The sequence below is a fragment of the Panthera tigris genome, chromosome D3 (assembly GCF_018350195.1).
Source record: "Panthera tigris isolate Pti1 chromosome D3, P.tigris_Pti1_mat1.1, whole genome shotgun sequence".
NCBI lineage: Eukaryota > Metazoa > Chordata > Mammalia > Carnivora > Felidae > Panthera > Panthera tigris.
Genome location: NC_056671.1, coordinates 76,027,833 through 76,052,544, shown reverse-complemented (window position 1 = coordinate 76,052,544; position 24,712 = coordinate 76,027,833). Strand labels below are relative to the sequence as shown.

Here is a 24,712-nt window from a genome sequence, read left to right as displayed (position 1 = left end):
ATTCTTTAGCTCATATCTTGTAGAACAAAAAATTCTAGGACATGAATTTTCAGTAAAATTGAGCTAGATCTTTTGGTAACCTCCCCAGCCTTCCTACCCACATCACGGAAATGCATAGGAGTGTTGCCAAGAAAGGAAAAAAGAAAAAAGAAAAAAAAAAAGAAACAAAAAGAAATAAAGGAGATTGCGAACTACAAAATCGGAAAAGCAACGTCATCTTTATTCAGAAATGACTGCTTCGGTTCATTGCTTTCCCAAGTGTGGTATTATTTCCCCCTTGCAAGGTAAAGGTGTGGGTTGCTGAATGGGAGTGGCTTCTAAATAAAACCAGAATGCAGGGCGCCTTGGTGGCTCAGTCGGTCCAGCATCTGACTTCAACTCAGGTCATGATCCTGTGGTTTGTGGGTCTGAGCCCCACATCAGGCTCTGTGCTGACAGCTCAGAGCCTGGAGCCTGCTTCAGATTCTGTGTCTCTCTCTCTGCCTGTCCCCTGCTCGCACTCTATCTCTCTCTTAAAAATAAATAAACATTAAAACAGTAAAAAATAAACCAGGATACTATTCAATCCCATTGGGGTTCACTGAGAAACAATCACAGAGGCTGGTGAAGTCAGGGCTGCCGCTAAGACAAAGAGGTGACTCATGTAAGACACATTTCAAAATCAATCCTTGTTGCATGCATGAAACACTTCCAGGGATTGACCTGACAAGGCACCCTGAAATTTGGCATGGATCTTTCAGAGAGGACAAAAGTCAGGACTTTGAGTTGAGCTACTTCCTTTATCAGCAACAGCAGCAGACATGCTCTGAGAGTCGCCTTTTCAATGACCCGGAAGGCATTATGGGAGGGAAACTCAGTAGGACGAGGTTTGAACATGCCTTTGTCTGGTGGGTTCCAGGTGAAATGAGTTTCCAAAGAATTTCTCTCACCTGGGATGAAACTCTTTCGCCTTCTTACAAGTCTTCTTCAAATCCAAATCTCTTCATGAAGCCTACCCTGGTCATTTGTTTAAATCTGCAATTTGTTTAAAATTGCAATTCATTCTCCCACTCCTAATCTCTTCGCCCTGCTCTATTTGTATTATTTTTTAAGGTACAAATCTTTTTTTTCCTATTTTTTTTAAAATCTTTATTTTTGAGAGAGAGAGAGAGACAGACAGAGTGTGGGGGGCGGGTACAGAAAGAGGGAGACACAGAATCAGAAGCAGGCTCCAGGCTCTGAGCTGTCAGCACAGAGCCCGACACGGGGCTTGAACTCACGAACCGTGAGATCATGAAGGTACAAATCTTAAGAATCAACGAATCTTTGAAACATTCCCCGTGATGTCCCTTTATCCACACCTCTCTCCACTCTCCACTCCACTGAGAAACAAACTAGCTTCAAATCTTCAGTGTCTACACAGGAATATTAAACGCAGCCATAGCAGTGTCATTTATCTGATCTGAGAGCAGGGGTGGATTGGATGTGTCTTAGGGTAGTCTCTCTTCTGCGCCATATTTTCTTAGACTGAGCACCTTCTTGTAGACCTTCAAGAAGGAAAGGATCCTTCCTTTAACCTAGAGTCGTGTCCGGATTCTTGGGTTTATTGGCATTTCTCCCAGTAGAGCAGAGCCCTCCTCCTGACTCCGTTGCCCCTACTGATGCCAGCCGCTGGTCTGGAGAACTTGGCTCACCTTTGTGCCTCTGTCTGCCACTCAGTTGCAGATTCTGGCCACTCTGTGCCCTGTCACTTCTCCTGCTGCCGTCCCTGAGAGTTCCTCCTTCTTTCCTTCCACGGGCAACTCCTTCGGGCCCGCCTTTTGTTGCTTTACTAGCTTCCTAAGTGGTGCCCCCATTTGAGTCTTCTTCCAAGCTAGTCCCATTGCTTTCCCTAAGACACAACCTGGATGTCACAGCTGTGATCACCAACTTTCAATGCTTTGCAGGTGCTGGCAAAAGGAAGCCGAAACTCCTTAACCTGCCTTCAAAGGCTTCTAGGCCCTGATTCCGTCTCCTGCCTTATGTATTACCACCACACTGTCAGCCAACTGGTCTTCCCCATCGAAACTAACTGGGCCCTATGTTTTCTAGCTTCTTCTTCTTCTTTTTTTTATTTTTATTTATTTTTTAATTTTTTTTAATGTTTATTTACTTTTGAGAGACAGGGAAGAGCACGAGCAGGGGAGGGGCAGAGAGAGAGAGACACAGAATCCACAGCAGGCTCCAGGCTCTGAGCTGTCGGCGCAGGGCCCTACGTGGGGCTCGAACTCACCAACCGTGAGATCATGACCTGAGCCGAAGCCGGACGCTCAACTGACTGAGCCACCCAGGCGCCCCTTCTTTTTTTTTAATGTTTATTTATTTTTGCGAAAGAGAGAGAGAGGGAGACAGACGATCCAAAGCAGGCTCTGCACTGACAGCAGAGAGCTGGATGTGGGGCTCCAGTTCACAAACCGTGAGATCATGACCTGAGCTAAAGTCAGATGTTTAATTGAGCCATCCAGGCACGCCTGTGTTTTCTGGCTTCTGTACCTTTGCTCTGGTGGTGGGCTCAGAAACTGGAAGGAACCATTTGAGATAATCTGGTCCGGTCTCACTTATAGATGAGAAAACTGAGGCCCAGAGAGAGAGTGAATGACTGGCCAGCCGACCCAGGCAAAAGTCAAGTGTGTAGGGGCACTGGGCTGGCTCACCTGGTAGAGGGAGAGACCCTTGGTCTGGGGGTTCTGAGTTGGAGCTTCACATTAGGTGTAGAGATTTTTTTTTTTTTTTTTAATCAAGTGTGACTAATGAAAAAGAAATACAGGGTAGTTTGTGGTTTAACAATATCAGTTGACTCATGCACCTGGAGATCAAATTGAGTGGACTACTCTTTGAATGTCTTCTCCGTGTAAGTCTGATCCCTAAAAGTGTGGACCTCCGAGGCCCATCTTAAGCATGGCCTCCTCAGAGAAGACACCCAGCTGGGAGCCTCTTTAAGCCCCTAGTTGAGTGTCTGAACGCTCAGGCTCATGACCTGAACCTCTCTGATCTGCAGGTAACTAGATATTCACTTAGGAGTTCTATCTCCCCCACTACATGTCAAGCAAACCTTTTCATTCATCTTTGACTTTCCTCCATTCTCCTAGTGGGTGAGCAGTAAAATTCCGCGGAGTGGAGTTTCCGACGTGGAGTGTGATATATATACTGTCAAGGAGGCATGAATGCAAGCCCAGACCCCAGCTAGCAACCACGCACGCGAGCCAAATTTTCCAGCTACTCCGTGCCATTCACCTGCTGCACCTTGGCTGCTTTTGACCCCAAACCCCTAAAGGCAGAGGAGCTAGGTCTCCGCACAAAGCCTGCTTGCTGCGACTACAGGTAAGTTTCTCCAAGTCTTTTGGCGCCGGCCCCTTCCCCACCCTCTGCGCAGCGAACCGCGACGCGCGTTCGGTGACCAGTCCTGGAACGTGACTTGGCGGTGTCGAGAGGGTACAGCTGCCCTTACCGAGGGGGGGGGGGGGGGCAGGTCCCAGGCGAGCCGCGGCCCGGCCAGCTTTCCGGGCTGGGGAGGTCACCGACCCCGGGCGGCGGCCAGGCCAGCCGAGGGCGGCGGGAAAGTGACGCGAAGCTGGTGGGGCGGGGTGGCGAGCGCGGCCCCCCGGGAGGCGGGAGCGCCAAAGAAGCCGACAGCGATCGCAGCTGCCAAGTGGCAGGTCGGGCGAGGCAGGAGACGAGCTCGGGGCACCGCCTGGGTGCCCACCTGCCGCCAGGGCGCACGGAGGGCGCGGGGCTGGACCTGGGCCGCGTGTGCCCGCCCTGGGGCTCGCCGTCCAGCCCCTCTCCGCCCCCGGGAGGGACAAAGGGAGGGCAGACGGCCGGGCCCGCCCCCAGCCCCAGCCGCGGCTGCCAGTGAGAGACTGGAGGCACCACCCCGGAGCGGAGAAACCAGTTTGGCCGGTCCCGGGGAGCGGAGGGAAAAGGGCGGCCGCCGAGGACTGGCGCTCGGACGCGGGGCGGGGGAAGGCGGGGAGCCATTGGCGAGAGGCGAGAGCCGGAGGAGCCGCCGCCAACTGGACACGCTTCCCGGGGCCCCGGGCCAGCCCCGTGCGCCATGAAGCGCTAGCGCGGCGGCCAGGGCTGGGGCCGGGCGGTGGCGGCGACTACGGCCAGGTGCGCAGCGAGCGCGCGGAGGGGCGCGCACCCGACGGATGTCCCAGCAGGGGCCAGCGAGCGCCAGGTAAGGAGGGGCGCGGCGCCGGGCCCCCAACTTTCCCCACCCAACCGGCCCCGCAGTGTCCCACAGGTCCCCTGGCCGCCCCGGAGCGGGCGGACTCCCAGGATCGGGGATGCGGTGGCAGCAGCTGTCCGCGCCCTCGGGCTCCGGAGCCCGCACCGGTGGGACTTAGGCGGGGGTCGCGGGAGCCTTCTCGGCCTCGGGGATGGGGAGGCAGCGCTGTGGAGACGTCCGTGCGGGTTTCACCTGCTGGGAGGCGAGGGAACTCGCAGGTGGCGTTTGGATCGTTTGGGTTTGCCACGCACATGTCCGGGGTTAAGCTTTGAGGGGCGAGCCTGGCAGGACTTGCGGGTCCTTGGGGAGTGCCGCTGGCTTCCCTGCGGTGTCTGCCGCCCCTCTGGAAGTCTCCCTGGCCGGGTTGTGCTGGGGCCCCCTTTGGGAGCCGATGCCAACGAGTCTGAAAAAGACCTTAGGACCTCGGGTACCCTGGCGCACCTGCGGGGAGGGATGGAGGGCGAGACCGCCTCCGCCGCGGCGCCTGCAGGACCAGGCGCCCTCCTGACATCTACCGCGAGCTTTAACTCAGGTTGGGAGGTGATGCGGAAGAGGGACGTTTTCCCCGGTGACCGTAGGGTCGTATCCGCCAGCTCCCGCGGCGCGGCCCCAGGCCATCTCCTTCCCTCCCCGGTGTGATACCCGGCGCCGCGGCTTCGCTGGTGTGCGTGCAGAGGGGCAACGTGTTGGGGCGGGGAGGGTGGCAGAGAGTGGCAAGTGTTGTAAACCCCCCCCCCCCCCACGTCCTCACACCTCCCCAAGCGAAAGAAAAGCCTTCCGTTGTCAGCCCGACTTCTCCGAGGGGGGTGTGCGCGCCTGGTCCTGGAACACGGCTCCGAACTCGCATTGGCGACGGCTGTGGGGGATGCGGAACGGGGGAGGGGAGTTGACACCAAAAGTAAGGGGCGGGTGGGCCCCATTTCCGCCCGGTGAGTCCCGCTCAACCCCACCTGACCCCTTCGGCCTGCCCGCGGTGCCCCCGGCGGGCTCCAAGTCCTTCTTGGGTAGCTCCGGACGCCGCCGAGTTCCCCTCCCGGAAACTGCCCGCCCTGTCGGCCTGAGAAAAGATTCTCTCCCATCTTCCTGGTTGCATTGTCTGCAGATTTCTGTCTCTGCTCCTTGAGAATTAAATGAGAAAACACAGGCCGAGTGCTTGAAGATCACCGCGCGCACAGTAGGTTATGGAGGAAGGCTGACTGCTTTTAGGAACAAAAACTATAAAACATGTGTGATAAAATCTCCAGCGATAGTACATGCAAGCGCATATGAAAAAGAGGAAACACAGACTGTGCAGTAAAAATTCTAATTCTCATTGTCTCACGGGTACTTTTGTGTTTGATCTAAAATGCCATTCATTAATCCTGGGCCTATTGGTGAAGGCCTCATCTGAGCCTATTATAAATGGTTACGCAAAAGATATTCAATGTTTATTAGCCGATTACTTTCTTGGGGGTGGGGGAGTCTGCCTGCAATTACTCTCTGAATGAAAATTCAGACTTAATGACTTTCATTACGTCCTTGTGCTCATTTTAGGTAAGAACGCTTAACCATTTTCTTCATTCCTTATGTCCTGGTGGCTGCGCTTTGGTAATCCTTGGTGATTCTCTGTGTCTGTTACCCAGGGCCAAACGAGACTCGTGTGGCTTAATACTGGTGAACACAAACGCCATCTGAGCCAGGACAGCTCTGGCTACCTTCAAACTTCCCTTCTGGTTTTTATTTTAAGGAAAATGCATGCCGATGTGCACTTGATCTTGACCGTGACAGAGCTAGGAGATTTTTTTTTTTTAATTTTGTTTTTATTTAGTTAAAACATTTTTTAATAGGTATTTATTTTTGAGAGAGAGAGAGAGAGACACACACACAGAACCCGAAGCAGGCTTCAGGCTTTGAGCCGCCCAGGCATTCCCCCTATTTATTTAGTTTTTTAAAGTTTATTTATTTATTTTGAGAGATGGGGGAGGGGGGAGAGACAGAGACAATCCCAAGTAGGCCCCATGCTGTCAGCACAGAGCCTGATGCAGGGCTTAAACCCACAAACCATGAAATCGTGACCTGAGCCGAAATCAAGAGTCAGTCACTTAACCAACTGGGCCACCCAGGAGCCCCTAATTTTCAGTTTTTAAATTGAGGCTTTAAAATAATAATTTGGTAAAGCAAATGGCTTAACAAAAAGAAGTCTGTGCGATAAGGCAGGCTTAGTACTGGTCCCATGTTTCATTTGGATTTCAGTCTCTGAGACGTTAGCATTCATGGCATTGACCAGATCTGGCTATTGGTTTCTTTCCCCCCTGTCTGCCTGCCTTCCTTTCTTCTTTCCTTTCTTTTTCTTCCTTCTAAAGCAAGGAGTAGTGGATTTAGATTCCCACAAGTTTCTGTTATTTTACTTATTTTAAATTGTATTTGATTTTTAGAATTTATTTTTGTTATATTTACTTTTTTTTTTTTAAAGTTTGTTTTGAGAGAGCAAATGCACATAGGAGCTGGAGGAGGGGCAGGGAGAGAGGGAGAGAGGGAGAGAGGGAGAGAGGGAGAGAGGGAGAGAGGGAGAGAGGGAGAGAGAGAGAGAGAGAGAGAGAGAGAGAGAGAGAATCCCAAGTAGGTTCCTCACTATCACTGCAGAGCCCAGACCCGGACATAGGGCTCAAGAACCGTGAGATCGTGACCTGAGCTGAGATCTAGAGTTGGATGCTTAACTGACTGCACCACCCAGATACCCAATATGTACTTACTTTTTCAATTGTCTAACTTTAGATGAATTCCTGAATTTTCTGAACCTCAATTTATTAAAAAAAAAAAAAGATGTTATCAACTTCCTTTGGTTGTTGAGAGAATTAAATGGCAGAACAGGTGGCTGTCCCTCATACACAGTAGGTGTTCTTATGTTGTTTTATTTTCTTCATTAAACTGATATTTTAAAAATAGTATAATGCCCAGATGTTTAGTGTGTTTTTAATATTGCCTTGCTAGTTTGAATTCCTTTTTAGTTTTTCATAAACGACATTCATGAAATCCAGGTGATCCTTATAACTCTAGAGAGATTTGAATCTCCTACTTACCTTTGCTCTTTAGTTTCATCATTGTAAAGAAAGTCTGTGCTCTTATGAATGCAGAGGAACTTGCTTTCTAGTTACCAGAACAAGTTTTGTGGGGTCCCTTCGTGTCACATATGTCTAAAGAAAACTGCTTTTAAAGTCTCTTAAGCACTGAATTTTAGATCTGTTTCTATATTTGCTCCTCGATTTGTCTCCTGGCAAGTTTCTGTGTGTGTGTGTGGGGGGGGGGGGGGGGGGGGGTGAAGGGGGGGGGGAGAGGAGACACCCCCCCCCCCGTTGTGAGTTTTCAGGTATTTGTTAGCATCATCAATTAGATTAATTGTATTCATAACATCTGTAAGTGCTTTGTTACTTATTGAGATCAGTAAAAATTAATTTGCTGCCATAGAGTTTTAATAACACAAAAAGAAGGTGGTTTATCCTTTATTTTGTTAACCGAGTTACTCCTGAATCCCCATCCCTGTGCCTGGTTAAAGAGAACTCCCAGTCTAAGATCTTTTAAGGTCCTGGGTTATTGAACACCTGGCAGGATGGAGGAAGAGTCTAGAAAGCATGGGTATATAAAACAGTCTTGTTTCTGGTACTTATTCATAGAAAACAGAGGAATTATCATCTGATCAGCTAGGAATACATTAGTACTTTTCCTAATACTTTGAAATGTATCGTACTTTTAAATAAATTGTTTCCAGGGACACCTGGGTGGTTCAGTCAGTTAAGTATCCAACTTCAGCTCAGGTCATGGTCTTGCGGTTCATGGTTTCAAGCCCCACGTCAGGCTCTGTGCTGACAGCCCAGAGCCTGGAGGCTGCTTTGGATTCTGTGTCTCCTTCTCTCTCTCTTTCTCTCTCCCCGTTCCTTGCTCACGCTCCATCTGTCTCTCTCTCTCTCTCTCTCTGAAAAATACACATTAAAAAAAATTTTTTTTAAATAAATTGTTTCCAAAACATGCCCCATGGGAAGTATGTTTGATAACTGGTTCCCGGGGAGTACGGAGCCCAGAGGCAGCAGTAAAATAGAGGTTGGTGACACATGCTTTGGAGTCCTTTGACCTAGCTTGGAATCCAGGCCTTACTGCTTTCTTAGCTGTGTAACCTAGGGCAAGTTACTTAATCCTTTTAGCTTACAGGTTTTTTTTAATCTGGAATATGGAATAATAATAACTACCTCACAGGGTTGTGTGATGAGTTCCAAATGAGAGAACTGAGCGAACTTTAGCTTGGCCCAGCCCTCCGTGAAAAGTAGTCGTTAATATTCCTGTTGTCATTGATACAGCTCAGTAAATATTTATTGTTCATCCAGCAATTGCCTTTCTCTTAGACGGTGTAGGGAGCAGGACTCACTCTGCGTGTTTGTATTTATTTAGCAAACATAGGTCCCTGTTTGCACTGGGCACTGGTGAGAAAGCGTTCGCTAAGATAGGGGAGAGATTCAAAACCTCCCCATGCAGGGCTTGAGTTCCGGACCACAGGTGTCCAGGGACAGACAGCGTAGTGTTTGAGGGTCCTCTGTGACCCGGGGACGTGCCTGCGCAGTCACAGCCACGAGTTGCTGGGTGTTCCTTCTGCACAGCGGAGGCCCTTGGAACGTCAGAGCACTTCTGTGTCGACTTTGCCCCCCACTTCCTATCTCTTTCCTCTCCCTTGGCCTCTAGATTTCCCCCAATATAAATAAATAAAAAATCAATTACTTTTCCCTGTTCAGCACTCAACACTCACGAGCCGAAGCCTGAATCTTCCTTAAAGGATCGGTGCTCTCCACAAATGGTTCTCATTTGGGGTGTCTAGTAAGCGTCACTAATCACAGAGACCCTTGGGACAGTCCTGTGCATTCCTTCATTGTAAAAATGCCTGTCTTCCCCCGGTGCTGTCCTGGGGATTACCTCCTGGCTTCACTGAAGCCCGTTAGGTTGCAGAGGGCCCGAGTTGGGGGTTTTAGTTTTTCTTTCCTTCCTTGGTAAGAAAGCAGACCCGGTGTTTTCTTTCTCTCTGCTCTGGACACTGCCCTTCCTTGCAAGGAGGGACGGTTGCCTAAGACCCTGGAGGATGGCCCGGCTCACTTCCTGCTTGAAAGCTCTGTGTCCATGATTGGTCTCCAAGCTAGTGAATTTGCAGAGCGGGGCCTGGAAGCTGGCTTTCCGTCTGGGAAAGGGCACTGACTCCTTGGGCTGCTGAAGTCACCCTTGTCCTGGGACAGCCTTTCAGTGTCAATGGCCACCTCCCCTTAGTGTGACTGAGAATCCTGTCGCTTCTGCATTGAGTACGTGTGTAGCCTGACCTTTGGCTAGTAGCTTTGGTCTTTATTTACAGGGCCTTCGTCGATGGCTTTGTCTCTTTGCTGAGTGGCTTTTGTTCCACCAGACTTGAGGTTTGTTTGATTTAGAACAGGCAGTGTTTGAAATCAGTTTGCTCACCTTTTCTCAAGTTGAGCCGGAATATCTTCCTTGGAGCTCCTCAGGCACCAAATATTGTTCCTACATAGCCTCCAACTGTCCGTTCTTGCTGTTAAGGAATCTCCCATGCATTGGATGCATTTTTTTATTTTATAAAGTGTGATGTGACTTGTACACAGGTTCTTACTCTGTCTTCTTGGGATGCAAGAGAGTATGGAGACTACTCTCTGAGATGTGCGTATATGATCTCTGGATCCAAAAGAAACATTGAATGTTCTCTATAAGAAAATAGATAACCGGGGTGCCTGGGTGGCTCAGTCGGTGTGTCTGATCTCGGCTCAGGTCATGATCTCACGGCTCGTGAGTTTGAGCCCCGCATCGGGCTCTCTGCTGACAGCTCAGAGCCTGGAGCCTGCTTCGGGTTCTGTGTCTCCCTCTCTCTCTGTGTCTCTCCTGCTCACGCTCTGTCTCTCTCCTTCAAAACTAAATAAACATTAAAAAAAAAGAAAAGAAAAGAAAATAGACAACCATTTGTCTTGGATGGTTTAAATATTCACGTTTGTGAGATGATGGGTCAGATTTTGTACTTTTCATGCCGGAAAATATTGGCCTTACTGCCATATTGGGAATAAATTTGTGGGCTTCTAAGCCAAGCACTAGCAAATGCTATATCAGAAATTCTGGAGGCTTATGACACAAGCAAAGTGACTGTGTGGGGCTCATCAGACAGAAGAGATTGTAAGGATTATGTGAAAATCTGTGTTCTGTTGTGTGCACCAGAACTACACGATCTCACCTTCGTGCAGAAGTTTACTTCATGGGTGTTTTGCTTTAACTGTGGCAAAATATTCATAAAATTTACCAATTTTAAAAGTGAATTCAGTGGCATTAAGCACATTTGTGCTGTCAGGCTACTATCACCACTGTCCATCTCCAGAATTTTTCCATCATCCCATTTTGAAATATTATACCTGTTAAACAGTATATATCCCCATTTCTTCCTCCCCCCAGCCCCCAATAATCTCTCTACCTATTTGTCTCCATGAATTTGGCCAAGTTCCTCATGTAAGTGCAATCATGCAATATTTGTCCTTTTGTTACTGGCTTATTTCACACAGCATAATATCCTCATGGTTCATCCGTGTGGTAGCAGATGTCAGAATTTCCTTCTACTTCCTTTTCATTGCATCTTTTCATTGCATCTTATCCTATTGTGAATAATGTCACTGTGAATATGGGCAAGTGGCTGTCTGTCTGTTCATAGGAGTTTTTGAGATCTTGTTTGGTTTTGTGAGATTTATCTTTCATAGAAAGTGGCTTAAGGGGTGCCTGGGCGGCTCAGTCGGTTAAGTGTCTGACTTCCGCTCGGGTCACGATCTCATAGTTTCTAAGTTTGAGCCTCTCATCAGGCTCTGTTGTGATGGCTCAGAGCCTGGAGCCTGCTTTGGATTTTGTATCTCCCTCTGTCTTTGCCCCATCCCCACTCACCCTCTGTCTCTCTCAAAAAGAAATATACATTAAAAAAAGGAAAAAGAAAAAAAGAAAGTGGCTTAAGACGGGCAGGCATGATTTCTTCCAAATCACCTTTCTCTTCAACAGCCTGTCGATGAGAGCACGTGGGACTGCTGGAGGCTGGATGCGGGGAGGGCATGTGAAGGGCATGACACATTTCTCCTTTTCACCTGCAGCTGCCCTTACCAAGCTGGTCCATGATGTGGCTGACACTCTGCCCTGTGCCCAGGAGACCCGGCTTCACAATCTGGAGACTTCTGCAGAGCACAGATGTCTTCCGGGGAGGACATTGTATAGTAGACAGAAAAAATCCTTAACTTTCCTTCAGAATTGACTTGGATTAAAATAAATGTATTTTTTGGTGGAAGGAGGGTTAGAATGTGATATTTACATGCTTGAAAAATTGAATACCTGAGAGATTGATTTCTACCTTGGGATAGAATCCATGGTTTTCAATAGAAGCTTCAAGGCCAAAGGTCAATTATAGACTGTAGAATGGAGGAATGATCTCATGTTGCTTATACATGTAGCGGGATAAAAACCAGAAGGCTTTCTCAAATGATTAGATGTCCGTCTATTAGGTTAAAGATATCTTTTTTTTTTAATTTATTAGAGAGAGTGAGGGAGGGAGAGGCAGAAAGAGGGACAGAGAGAGAATCCCAAGCAAGGCTCCACACCATCAGCGAGGAGCCCGATGCAGGACTCGAGTTCACGAGTCCTGAGATCATGACCTGCGCCAAAATCTAGAGTCCGATGTTCACCTGACTGAGCCACCCAGGTGCCCCTAGGTTAAAGATATCTTCATCTATATTTTCTAAAGAACAGCGGACTCTCATGAGTTTATGTTCATACTGGGCCCTAAAAATTAGTCAAAATAAGCATTTGCATATTTTATTTTATTTTTTATTATTTAAAAATTTTTTTTTAACGTTTATTTATTTTTGAGACAGAGAGAGACACAGCATGAACAGGGGAGGGGCAGAGAGAGGGAGACACAGAATCAGAAGCAAGCTCCAGGCTCTGAGCCATCAGCCCAGAGCCCGACGCGGGGCTCGAACTCGCGGACCGCAAGATCATGACCTGAGCCGAAGTCAGACGCTTAACCGACTGAGCCACCCAGGCGCCCCGCATTTGCATATTTTAAAAACAGAGGTTTTTTTTACAAGCAGAGTTAAAAAATCTTCAGACTAAGCCCAAATGCCACATCCTTGGGTGTATTCCATCTTCCTATCCTATCACAGCCACTAAAAGGAGATTGGGGCTGTCGTGGCTCATCCCTAAGAGGTTTGAGACTTCGTCTAGTTCCACTTCATGGAAGATGGCTTAGAATTCTTTTTTATCAGTCTTTAGCGTGGAGAAACATGGCGACAGTTGTCAAAGGTCATTCGGAGAACCTCCGACTATGTGGGGGGTGAATAAATGGCATCCTGGCTCTTTGAGATCACTTGGACCGACACTCTTTTTAAAGCTGCACCTTGGTTAGCTCTTGGTCTCCCTTCCCAAGTTCCAGGGTCAAACAAATATGCTCTGGGTGTCTCCTAGGGAACTTCCTATCGCCCCAGTCATTCCACAGACTGGACCCTCCTCCTTAGCCCTACGGTCTGAAACAGAGGCCTCCTTTATCCATGCTGCCGGCCACCCAACGGGTGTTAAGCACATCCTGTGTGCTGGGCACTTGACATCTGTCAGTGAACCAAGTAGATGAAGAGCCCTGCTCTCACGGAGCTCATGTTCTAGAGGAGGGGGGAGACCATAGATAATAAAGGTAGCAAAGGGGTAAATGATACGGTATGTCTGGAATAAGTAAAAGGGGGGATAAAAAGAGAAAGCCGAACAGGGGAGAGGGGGAGAGGGTCAAGGGAACAGGTTGTATTTGTAGCGTGGAGAAGGTGACATTTGAGAGAGGATGTCTCCCTCAATGTTCTCTCTCTCAGCAGAGAGAAGGGGAACCTTGAAGACCTGGGAGCGGAGTGGCCTAGGCAGAGGGGACTGAAGGCTCGGTGCAGAGGCCCTCATGGGCAGGTGCTCGGCTCCTGATTCTTCTGATGAAGTCAACGAACAGGTGGTTGGCTCTTTCTCAACCCTGTGAGCATGGAGGGGGCTGGGAGAAGATGAGCGGGTAGGGGAGCCCCACCATGAAGGGCTTCCTAGGTGTATAAGGACCTTGGGTTTGACTTTGTGTGCAGGATGCGGGGGGCAGTCGGTGCAGGATGTTCCCCATTGGAGTAGCGTCATCTGTGGTCTGGTTGCATTTTAAAAGGGTCATTCTGGTTGCGGTGGTCCTAGGCAGGAAGACCAGGTAGGAGGCTGACCCAGGTGAGCCATGATGGAGGCTTGGACCTGGGTGAGCTGAGAAAGTTGTGAAGAGGCTCTTCAGAAATGTGCATATTTGTGTCAAGTTTTGGTCCAGAGAACTTTACCTTTGTTTATCTTCAGGGCCTGTCTTCCTGCTTTTGGAACGGGGGTGGGGGAGAGGGCCGGTGTTAGAAAAAGAAAATGATTTGCATAAAGCGGAGGCCTTTACTGTACTGGAAGGAAGATGGTCTGTAATCCACAGGGTTTGTGGGGCAAGGAGGCCTTCGGTGCCGGAGAAAGCCGGCTGCCCCGGATGCCGCCTCCTTGCCGGGCATCGCCTACTTGGGAAGGCAAGGTTTTCCCAGCCCTCGGGTGCAGGCAGGCCACCTACATCTCCATCCACATATGCTCTCTTTTTTGAAACTGCTTTATGGAGCTATAATTCACGTGCCATACCGTTTATCCTTTCAAAGTGTCCAATCCAGTGGTTTTTAGGAGTTTACAGAATTGTGCAACCATCACCCTACTCCCATTTTAGAACCTTTTCATCGCCCAAGAAAAGAGACCCTGTACCTGTTAGCGGTCCCTCCTATTCTTTCCTCCCCTCAGCTCCTGCTGACCTCCAACCTGCTTCCCGGCTCTATGTATTTGCCTATCTGGACGTTTTGCATAAATGGAATCATACAACATCTGTTCTTTTGTGACTGACTCCTTTTACTTAGCAGAATGTTTTACCTAGGATTCTCATCCCTGCGGTAGTGTTGATCAGTACTTAGTTCCTTTTCCTTGCTGAACACACAAGTTACTTTTGCACATGATGCATTCTTGAAAAAAAAAAAAAAAACACAGGAAATGTGCGTTAATCACAAACAACATTAACTTTCATGTTACAAAGGGAATTGTTTGTGCCCGGAGAGCCGTGTGTGTGTGTGTGTGTGTGTGTGTGTGCGCGTGTGTGTGTGTGTGTGCGCGTGCATATGCATGCTTGCATGAATTTGTTCCCTTTCACAGTTGAATACAAAGTGCATGAAATCTGTGAGCTCATCTGAAGACCAGTGGCTTTCTGGTGTCTTAATGATTTTCTTTCATTCAGTGATTCAACAATTACCTATCAAATCCCCACTACCCTCCAGGGCCTGAGCCAGGTAATGGTGGTTAATAGAAGGATGAACAAAACAATGTCCTCCTCTTCATGGAGCTTACAAGGGTCATTTGGGGTGGGGAGGCAGGAGTAGATAATTAAGATATTGAACAAAGGAGATATGAAACCAACTGATATTAGAATTACAATCTATGATAAACACTCGAAGATAAGACCCTATTAAGAGAGTAACGAGAATCTGCTTGAAAATGGCACTAAGGAACCCAGGCCGCTGTCGATGTAAACTGATCTGGTGTATCCATACATTGGAATGTGATTCAGTCTTAAAAAGTAAGGACATTCTAATACATGCTATAATGTGGGTGAAACTCGAAGACATTATGCTTGGTGAAATGAGCCAGGACACAAAAGGGCAAAACAAATATTGTATGATCCCACTCTATGAGGTTCTTAGAATAGTTAAGTTCATAGAGACAGAAAGTGGAACAGTGCTTACCAGGGCCTGGGGGGAGAGGGAAAGGGAATTCTTGTTTAATGAGCCTTTCAGTTTGGGATGGTAAATCCTGGAGATGAGTGGTGGTGGTGATGGCGGGACAACCGTGTGAATTGCTGAGCCATACTCTTAAAAATGGTTAAAAGAGTACATTTTTGTTTTTGTATATTTTACCACAATAAAAAAAGTTAGCCCAGGAGGGTCTTTTGGAAGAGATTATACTTGACAGCTGAAGGATGAGAAGGCACCAGTCAAGGCTTCCCCTGGTCCAGTCGATGGGAACGGCACGTGCAAAGACCATGTGGTGAGAACTTGGTCTGTGTTCTAGGAGCTGCGAGAAGGCCAGAATAGCTGGGGGAAGTCATGTAGGACCAGGAAGCATGGGACGAGGTAACTCAGACTATGATGCGCAGAATGGGTTTGGGGGGGCAGGAAACCAGTTAGGGGGCTCCTGCAGTGTTTGTGAGAGAGGTGATGGGGGCTCGGAGGGGGGGCCCGGATGATGGGAATGGAGACGAGGTGTGGAGAGTAACAGTTGTGTTTGAGAGGTGGAATCTTGGTCTTGGTGTGGATCAGATTTGCGGACCTCATAGAAGGGAAGTGTCAGGTGATTCTTGGATTTCAAACGTAAGCGACTAAAGACATTGGGGTCAGCGGCAGAGGGGCAGGTTGGAAGGGGAAGCATTCAGCTTTGGCCCAGGTCCAGTTGCTGGGACACCCAGGAGTGGCTAGAGGTCAAGGTTCCAGAGGTTCAGAAGTCTCGGCGAGAGACACAGAATTTGGGAACTTGGCCGTGTGGAGGTGGGTTTCCAGAGATCCACAAGGACATGGGAAAACTCATGAAACCAGTTTCTATCCTTAGGGTCAGCCTTTTAATTTTGATAGATTTTTGTGAAATTATACATTCAACTTTTTTTTTTTTTTTTTGAGCAATAAACCATTTACATATGAGTGCAAAAAGCCCTTATGCAAATACGCAGGCTCTGCTTTATGGATGGCGAGGACAGGGAAGGTTGATGCAGTATTGTCTAACAGGCGGGACAGCCACACACATCGAAATGCTTATCAGATGCAGGAAGTGGCCAGTGTGTTTTGAACGGGAACTTGACAAAGTCCGGGGATTTCTCATGGACACCAGGGCATTGAAATTGTGTGGTATGTGTATTGACTGGCCCCTTTGTGTAATGGAAGGAATTGTAACCTGCCTGAGATCTCAGAAACCAGAAATCGAACTCCGTTTTCTCAACTCCCAAGGTGAGAGTTCCTTCCAGAACCTCCTAGCTGAGAGTTGGAAAAGCAGTACAGACGACTCAGAAATTGGTTAGCAAATAAAAATACAGGGCACACAGTTAAATTTGAACCTCAGATAAAGAGTGGGACATGCCGTGTTTGGGACATACTTATACCAAAAAAATTACATTGTTTTATCTAAAATTTGAATGTAACTTCATGTCCTGTGTTTCATTTGGAAAAATTACCCAGAATTGAACTTTTGGAACATAAAGATATTTGCGATTTGAGGACTACTAGGATATTCCACTTGATGACTTCTGGATTTTCTATACATGTTTTTAAAATTTGGGAGCGAGTGGGAGGGGGATTGATTTTCCTAGTCAAAATGGCTGTGTTGTGTTATTTGCCTGGTGTTTGATGAATATTCATTACTTGTAATAAACAGCGGCCTGGTGTTGGGGAACAGGTTGTGGGCTCAGGAGATGTCAGATCTGGCCAAGTCACCGACCAGTTCTTTGACCTTAACTAGCAATAACATACTTGATGTTTTTAGGCCACTTCATGGCTTTAAAGTCTTCTCATTTGGCAGTTATTAGGACAGATGGTATCCCCACGGGCCAGATGAGCAACACAAGAGAAATCAAGGTCTAGGTGGGTGGCCTCTGGCTAGAGCTGGGCTCCAGCCTTCTTCCTAACTTTCAGTTCAGTGGATCAGTTAATTTTCAAAGCTCCCATTTCTTTGTGCTCCTGCCACACCCCTATGTTTTATTGGATATCCTCCCCATGTATTTCCAGGACTCTTGCACAGTCTCCTACACCCTAAGATTCCAGTTTTTAGAGTTGACATGGTGGAAATAACTTCAAGTTGTAGGTTAATGGGCAGACTCCCTGTATGTTGCTGTCTGATGTTGTCAGTAGTATTGGACAAGCATAAGGGGAAGTCTGGTTTCTTACGTGAGGCATTGTCATAATAACAGTGATGCTTATGGGGATTTTTGAAATCCTGATGCTTAACATGTACGAGTCCCAGTGGATACCTCCGGTATCCACATATTCCCAGATGTGGATAGTACATATTCTCTATTTTACGGAGTTCTTCCTGCGTTTCTCTCGGCATATACATTTGCCGTGTGCAGCCAGTGCTAACCTCGTTTTTTGGCACACAGTAGGAACTCAACAAGTATGTGTTGAGTGAGTGATTATAACAGAACCTATCCTTGATGACAGCTTTGGAGGTCATTGATTTCACTTTTAATTTTTTTAACTTTATTCATTTATTTTGAGAGAGCGAGCAGGGGAGGGGCAGAGAGAGAGGGAATGAGAGAGAACGCCAAGCAGGCTCTGTGCCGGCAACGTGGAGCCTGACGCGGGACTCGAACCCATGAACTGTGAGATCATGACCTGAGCCAAAACCAAGAGTTGATGCTTAACCGACTGAACCAGCCAGGCGCCCCTAAAACATTTTTTCAAAAAGTTAAAAATCAGTAAAGCCATGCAATCAGGGAGGCACTAACCCAGTTTTGAGAAAGCAGCTCCCAACATGGACCAAGCCAGGGTAACTAACGGAAATCTGCGGGGTGTCCTGCCCTACCAAGCATCAGTTGTTCTGGTCTTTATGCTTATTTTTTATCAGACGAAGTTGTATCTTACATATAGGTTCCTTTGCACGTGTCATAAGGAAATCAGTAAGCATAATATGACTTTAATTGCACCTGGCAGAGGACTAATGGAGCATACGTTTTGGTGACCATTGCAAGAACTAAAGTGCATTTGATTAAAGTAAAATTTTGTTTGCTACATTGTCAGGAATGGTATAATGATTTTCTGTCCAGAGTACCCTTAGAATTTATTAATATCACACAGTTCATTGTCTTGAGATTTTATATTTGAATACTTCAAACCTTTTAAATCTTCTTATTCCAACATCCTGCTGGCCAGTCCTTGTAAACTTCAGAATTTGTCTAAGCTCGAAGTTGTTAGGAATCATTTTTTCCGTCCCAAAGTGTTCAGAGTCAACGTTACCTCCCATACTTGGCTGTATTTTTACTCTCTGACTAGACAAAGATAATATTATCTCTCCTTCGTATTCAAGCAAATCTTGATTTTTTAAAAAAAACTTCCTGTAACGTTTTTTGGGGTTCCTGGTTTTCATGAACCTTTAGATGACCACATTTATGATTGAAACGAAGACTCTTAGATTAGAAGACACCCAGCGAAACTCCCAGCTCTAGATCGCTCTTTATGTTAAACTTACTGGATCTTTCCCTCCCCTACCTCTGCCCCCATTGGTCTCCACTTAATAGGTCATCCTGAGATTTTTATTTTATTTCTTTGCCTGTTTCCTGGACTGGCAGGTACCATCATTGCACCGACTCTGAGCATCCTATGTTTGCTCCTATCCTTGGTGGTGATATTCAAATGGCAGAGTTACTAGTATTTCATCATAAAGCACTGTGGTAGACTCTTTTTTTTTTTAAAGACTTTTATTGTTATTTTTAAGTAATCTCTACACCTAGTGTGGGGTTTGAACTCACAGCCCTGAGATCAAGAGTCGCAGGCTCCACTGACTGAGCCAGCCAGGCACCGCTGTGATAGACTCTGATAAAGCCCAGGCTATTGCTTAAGGAGGAAAGCATTTAATACAAAAAGAAAAAGAATGACAATGACATATTTGATCATTAAAATGCTTTCCACAGGAAAAAGGACAGGAAAAGAACTTTTCTTTTAGAGGCAGTTGCCTCCACTAACTTTACCTGATATGAAATGTCATTGAATTCTAATGCAACAGAACACAGTGCTCTGTCTCGGGTCTCTTCCTGCCCTGCGTTCTTTGCCTGTGACTCCCCTCTCCCCCACTACCTGCTGACCAGGTGCTATTTCCTCCTTGAAGACTTCCTGATTCTTCACCCTCCCAGGTCAAAGCGAGGGGCCCCTCCTCTGTTCTGGTCACTCTCTGTACATTCCTGACCCAGATCTCACCATCTCAGAGATGGTAACTAGCTTTTACCAACTCGGCTTGATTTAGCGGTAGTTACCTAGACACTGGTTTTCTTTTTTTTTTTTTTTTAACCTTTATTTATTTTTGAGACAGAGAGAGACAGAGCATGAACGGGGGAGGGTCAGAGAGAGGGAGACACAGAATCCGAAACAGGCTCCAGGCTCTGAGCTGTCAGCACAGAGCCTGACGTGGGGCTCGAACTCACGGACCGCGAGATCACAACCTGAGCCGAAGTCGGACGCTAGCCGACTGAGCCACCCAGGAGCCCCTAGACACTGGTTTTCAAAGAACGGTCCCCAGAGCCGCAGCAGCAGCAGACTTACTGAATCAGACACTCGGGAAGTAGGACCCAACTGGTTCTGAACGAAACTCTCAGATGATTCTGATGCCTGCTCCAGGTTGAGGTCCGCTGGCCTAGAAACTTTCGGTGAGTAGGATTCTGAGGTCACGTCCAGCCATGGCAGGGAAGGGTGTATCAGGATTCCTTGGTGATATCACCTTGCGCAGGCGAGAAGCAGGACAGATGTGGACCCGGGGCTGTGCCGCCTCTGAACTATACTGTAGTCGCTGGTCTACTTCTCTCTGCACTAGGTTGTCACCTCGGTGAGAAGAGGGCCTGTTTGGGGCTCACTGGGGCAGCCCAGCCCCCCAGCACCGTGCTTACATCATAGTAGCTGTTCTACAATGACGTGGTAAGCAGTGCAGTCAGATGCCTTTTTCCACACGTACAGTCACTGGAACTAGCTGCCATTATTAGAAAATGTCCTCTGAGAAAAGGGGTTCGAGGCTGGTTATTGTGTAGTGACCCCGGGATAAAAAGAACCAACCGTGGTCTGATCAAGTGAACTTTATGGTTTCATTCCTTTGGTCAGATGCCAGAGGATAGTAACCGCGTTCTTGGACCTTATTGCTTCTTAAAATAGTCACACACGCAAATTGATATTTTAAGATTTTTTTTTTTTTTTTTTTTTTTTAGCATCAGCTTCTGGTCCATATGGCCATCCTTTGCAAATGCCACAAAACACCAGGGATTACTTTTAGTTAGCTCCTACTTGGGAAAAGCAGACTCTTGTGACATCTTGGTCTGGGTAAGAGGTCTTTTTCCTACTGGTACTCAGAAACTTCTCGACCATTCGATAACTCTGAGCTATAAAATATTTGCGGGCAAGGGAAAAACAGCTAGCACCAATCTCCACTCACTGTTTCGGTTTGGGTCTATGTTTGTTATCAAAAGACTGAATAAAGACAAAGAGTTTTCAAGATCGTTAAGACTGTAGTGGGGTTAGTACCACTACACGTGTTTCTTGTTAGATAGAGCAAGGTCAAGTTTAACACGGGGCCTGGTTTTATTCAATCAATTCTAGTTAGTTGCTTGTCCACAAAGCCAGAACATGAGGAAGTTGAAGGGATTTGTGGGGCTCTTACCCTAGGCTGGTTGTGAACTTTCAGGACCGAAGTCAGACAGCAGCTTTATTAAAGGCTTTGTAAAAGCATCCCTAACCTCATCAACCAGAGGCGATTTGGGGCCGTAGGGGACATTTTAGGGTGTCACAACTCAGGGGGTGCTGCTAGTGTTTACGACACCCCACGAATGCCTTCAGCACGCAGGGCCCCTCCCACAACGAAGTGTCCCCGCCCACAGTGTGCAGTGCGGGGGTTCAGAAGTCCTTCCTGACACCATGGACGGGAGTCTTCTTAAAATGCCAGTTCCCCAGGCGCGCTTATCCTTCCGTTAGGTAATTTCCATTTCGGTACCCTTGATAGTCGGGTTCCTGGTGGGTTTCCGCAGCAGCCACCTTTTTCTCCTTGCCAGCCTGTAGTCTCCACTCGTGTATCTCCAGGGCAGTGCGGTCACAGTGCATCCAGTGCTGACCCCCCAATCGGAGACCCCTGGACTCGAACCACGACCCCTTTTCTCCCCCAGATTGCACCACCCGAACCTCCATTTCCAATCCGTCTCTCAGATCTGCTATATCTACCTCCACGAGATCTCGAGTTGACCTGGTCAGCTCCGTTGCCATCCCCTTATTCGAGCCGCCACCATCGCCACCCTCCTGAATGCCCCTCCCCCCAGGACCCCCCTCACTGATGTCTCCATTCCCAGCCCAGAGCAGCCACTCAGGTACTGGTGCACATCGGTGCCCGGCTGCAGACTTTTTTGTAGCTCACCACTGCACCGATAACACTTCCCTCCTTCCCGTGGCTCCCCAGGCCCAGCCCGCTTCCCCCACCCTCCCCTCCCATTTCATTCTTGTCCTATTTCAGCCTCTGGAGCATGACGAGCCCCTTCCCTCTCCCGGGACCTGCTCATTTGTTGTTTTCTCACCTGAAACCCTCTTCCCCTCCTTATCTTTTTTGCTTTTGGGCTCATGTATCATTTCCTCAGAGCATTCTCTGACCACCCCCATTAAGGTAGGTCTCTCCCAGGGCATGCCCCTTGCCCTCTTTCTTGTTCCTTTATTTACTTGTGGGATTTTTGGTGTGCTGCCCCCGGAGTCTGGAAGCTTCCTGAGAAGGGACCACATGTGTCCCGCCCTCCACAGCTCAGTGGCTGACAGAATGGCTGAAGCTTGTTCTTGGATTACTATTTGTGGGATGTTAGTGGGAGTGGTTGCTGCCTGGGTGGCCTGGTGAGTGAAGGAAGGGAAATTAGCTTGCAGGGGTGAGGGAAGGAGGGAAGTAGGAAATGTCAGGCCGCAGGAGCACCGAGAAGGGAGTTATTAACTCAGGTCATGGGTATTCAGGAAGCTTCCCAAGAAGCCGGAGGACAACCTTGAAGAACGATTGGGGGTTCCCCAGGTTTAGGAAATGATAAAAAAAAATTCAGCTGGGGTGGGGGAAACCCTTGGAATTAAATGGAGCCTAAAGAAATTTTGGCCTCTGATATGCTCACACGTGGATGCGATGGACCATCCAGAAAGTCGCTTCTTCCACCGTGTAGACCATTGCCTTCTCAAGCATCAATGTGCATATGGATCTCCTGGGGAATCTTGTTAAAATGTAGACTCGGGATTTGGTGGAAGGTGAAGTCCCGCAATTCTCACGATCTCACCTAGAAGATGCGCGAGCTGCGGGTCTGTAGGACCCGGAGGATGGGGCAGACCGGCCCTATTGAAAGAACAACAGTTCTGTCATCATGTGCCCTTTGGTAAATGGTAGAACACATGGCTTCCGTGTTTTCGCCAAGATTTAACTTTCTTCCCGACTTTCTCATGAAACGCAGGAGGCATCTGACGGCTTCGTTTTAGGCAGCATCTCCCAGGTGTGTTTGATAACCTTAAAGTCCTTATTTTACACAGGCCTTTCTATGCTATCAAAGGAAATAGAACATAGAGTTGTTGGTGAGCCCCTTGCATCTACCCTCTTACATGTCTGTTGTCAAAGGACCACAGCAGGCATGTTAGGACTTCGTTAAATATAAACCCACTTACATATCCCTCCAGGTGCATCGTCCTGTAATCTGCACATTGTCTCTTTTATGGTTTCTCTGAAGCACGTTTGTAGCTCGGACAGTCTGTTCTGTGACACCTGTCATACTTCTGGCACCCCCCCCCCCCCCCCCCCCCCCCCCCGCCGCCTCCCCTATAAGCCAGCGTATCTTTAGAAAAGACAAACTAGTATTAATCCAGGCCAGTCATCATTCAGGGGGCAAAGCTGTTTTCCTAAAAGAACCACATCACAGTCCAGACTCAAACAAATGATTTCACATTGTCTGGAGTCTTCCTTAAGATGTATAAACCAGAAATGACTGAGAATTGTCTGTGTGGGGGAGTGTTCGCTCTTCTTGGCCTTGCAATAAATGAGGTTCTCAAACTTGGCTGCACATTGGGGTCACCTGGGGAGCATCAACCGCACTGATGCCCGAGTCCCCTGTGGGGGGGATGCTGGGGAGGGGGAGTGTCCCAAGCAGGGGAGTTCCGGGGTGGGGGGGGGGTGGATTCTAACGCATTGTCGAGGCTGAGAATTGCCTGGAGCGTAGATGCCATAGGAGTCTATGGGATGTCTTTTAGTGTGTCAAAAATTCACCCAGGTTTATGGAAATGTCTGAGGATCAGCATAGGGGGGAAGTGATTGAAATAAAGGAGCAGCATAACTCAGACACCAGACTGGGTTCTGTAACGCATTAGCATTAGCGGTGGGTTCGCTTGATCGAGTCCGTGACCTCGTAGCTCACATCTGCGTAGTGATTTGCTGATGACAAAGCACCTTCACGTGCAATATCTTAGTTTCACCAGAATTCTAAAGCGAGGGCCGAGCACCCGTTTCCCCTCTGCCCTTTCTTCAAGGAGCACGATTCTTGATCGGTTAAGATTCAGCTTCAGTGTTCTTCTGGCCTGGAGCCCCTCCCAGGCACTTCCCAGGCTGCGTGCGTTAGGGACTAGGCTCCACGTGTGGTCCTCTCCTGGTACTTAGGGTATTGAACTGTCGTAATCTATTACGGTTTCTGTCCCCTTGAGGGCATATCCTATGCCTAGTAGACATGCAGCAACTGATGATTTAATTCATCCACCCATCATTACTTGCCAGGTGGGGGGGCCCTGGGCCCCGGGAGATGAATTACAGTTCAGTGCTCGCCACCACCCCCCAACCTTTCTGAGACCCAGATTCCTCTTGTAAAAATGAAGAGTTTAGAAATTTTCTCTAATATCCCTTATAGCTCCAAAATGGGTGGTTCTATCTTACAATTTTACCTATTTGTTGCAAAACCTCAACAAAGCTCTCCGGTCTCAAGAATAACGAGGAAAGGTAAGATGAAGGCGACTCACCAGTTGGCAGGAATTGGAAATTCATGTTTCACTTCAACCTGGACCGGTGACCCGGTCCTGACTGTCGTGCACCCGAATCACCTCGGGAGGTTGAGAAAGTAGAAAGTCCCGTGTTGCGCCCCTTTTGGTGACGTTCCCCAAGTGATTTTGAAGTAGACCAAGCAGTGTTTAAGGGCCGCTGTTTGCTATCCTGGAGATTGCTCCCATCTGAGCCGCGGTGGTTTTATGAATGAAATTTGAGCCCGTTTTTGTGAATTCTAAACCCAGAGTGGCCCCGTTGGTGCAGCCAGCGTCGGCCAGCTGCATTCACTGCACACGTATTGCCGAGACCAGGAAGGGGACTTCGGTCCAGAAGGGGATGGAGTCGGGGACGCGGCTTACTGAGACCCGGCTCTTGACCGCTTAGGAATCACTTCCTAATCGGGGTGAGGAGGGGGCGGGCAAACAGAGAAGGAAATGTGGAACCATATCTTCCTCCTCGAGGGTAACACTCTTCGCGGAAAAAATAAGTTGTTCACATAGTGTGTGCCGTCTTATTTGCATCAGGCAACCCCTTTGGCTGAAGCCAATTAAGAGATTTTGAGGGTTGTAAAATCGAAGGGCCAGCCAAGGATATCTG

At 48.0% G+C, this 24,712-nt stretch overlaps 1 protein-coding gene across 2 annotated transcripts in view; it reads left to right on the top strand.

Moving 5' to 3' along the window:
• The first annotated feature begins 3,794 nt into the window (after window positions 1-3,794).
• Window positions 3,795-24,712, top strand: part of ATP8B1 (ATPase phospholipid transporting 8B1) — a 126,056-nt gene continuing 105,138 nt past the window's right edge. Inside the window, exon 1 of one of the 2 annotated variants that reach the window (XM_042961341.1) lies at window positions 3,795-4,198. The gene's annotated coding sequence lies outside the window, so the exon portion shown is untranslated. Of the gene's footprint in view, window positions 4,199-12,327; window positions 13,269-24,712 lie in introns of those variants that run through there. The other variant, XM_042961342.1, reaches the window with a different exon arrangement.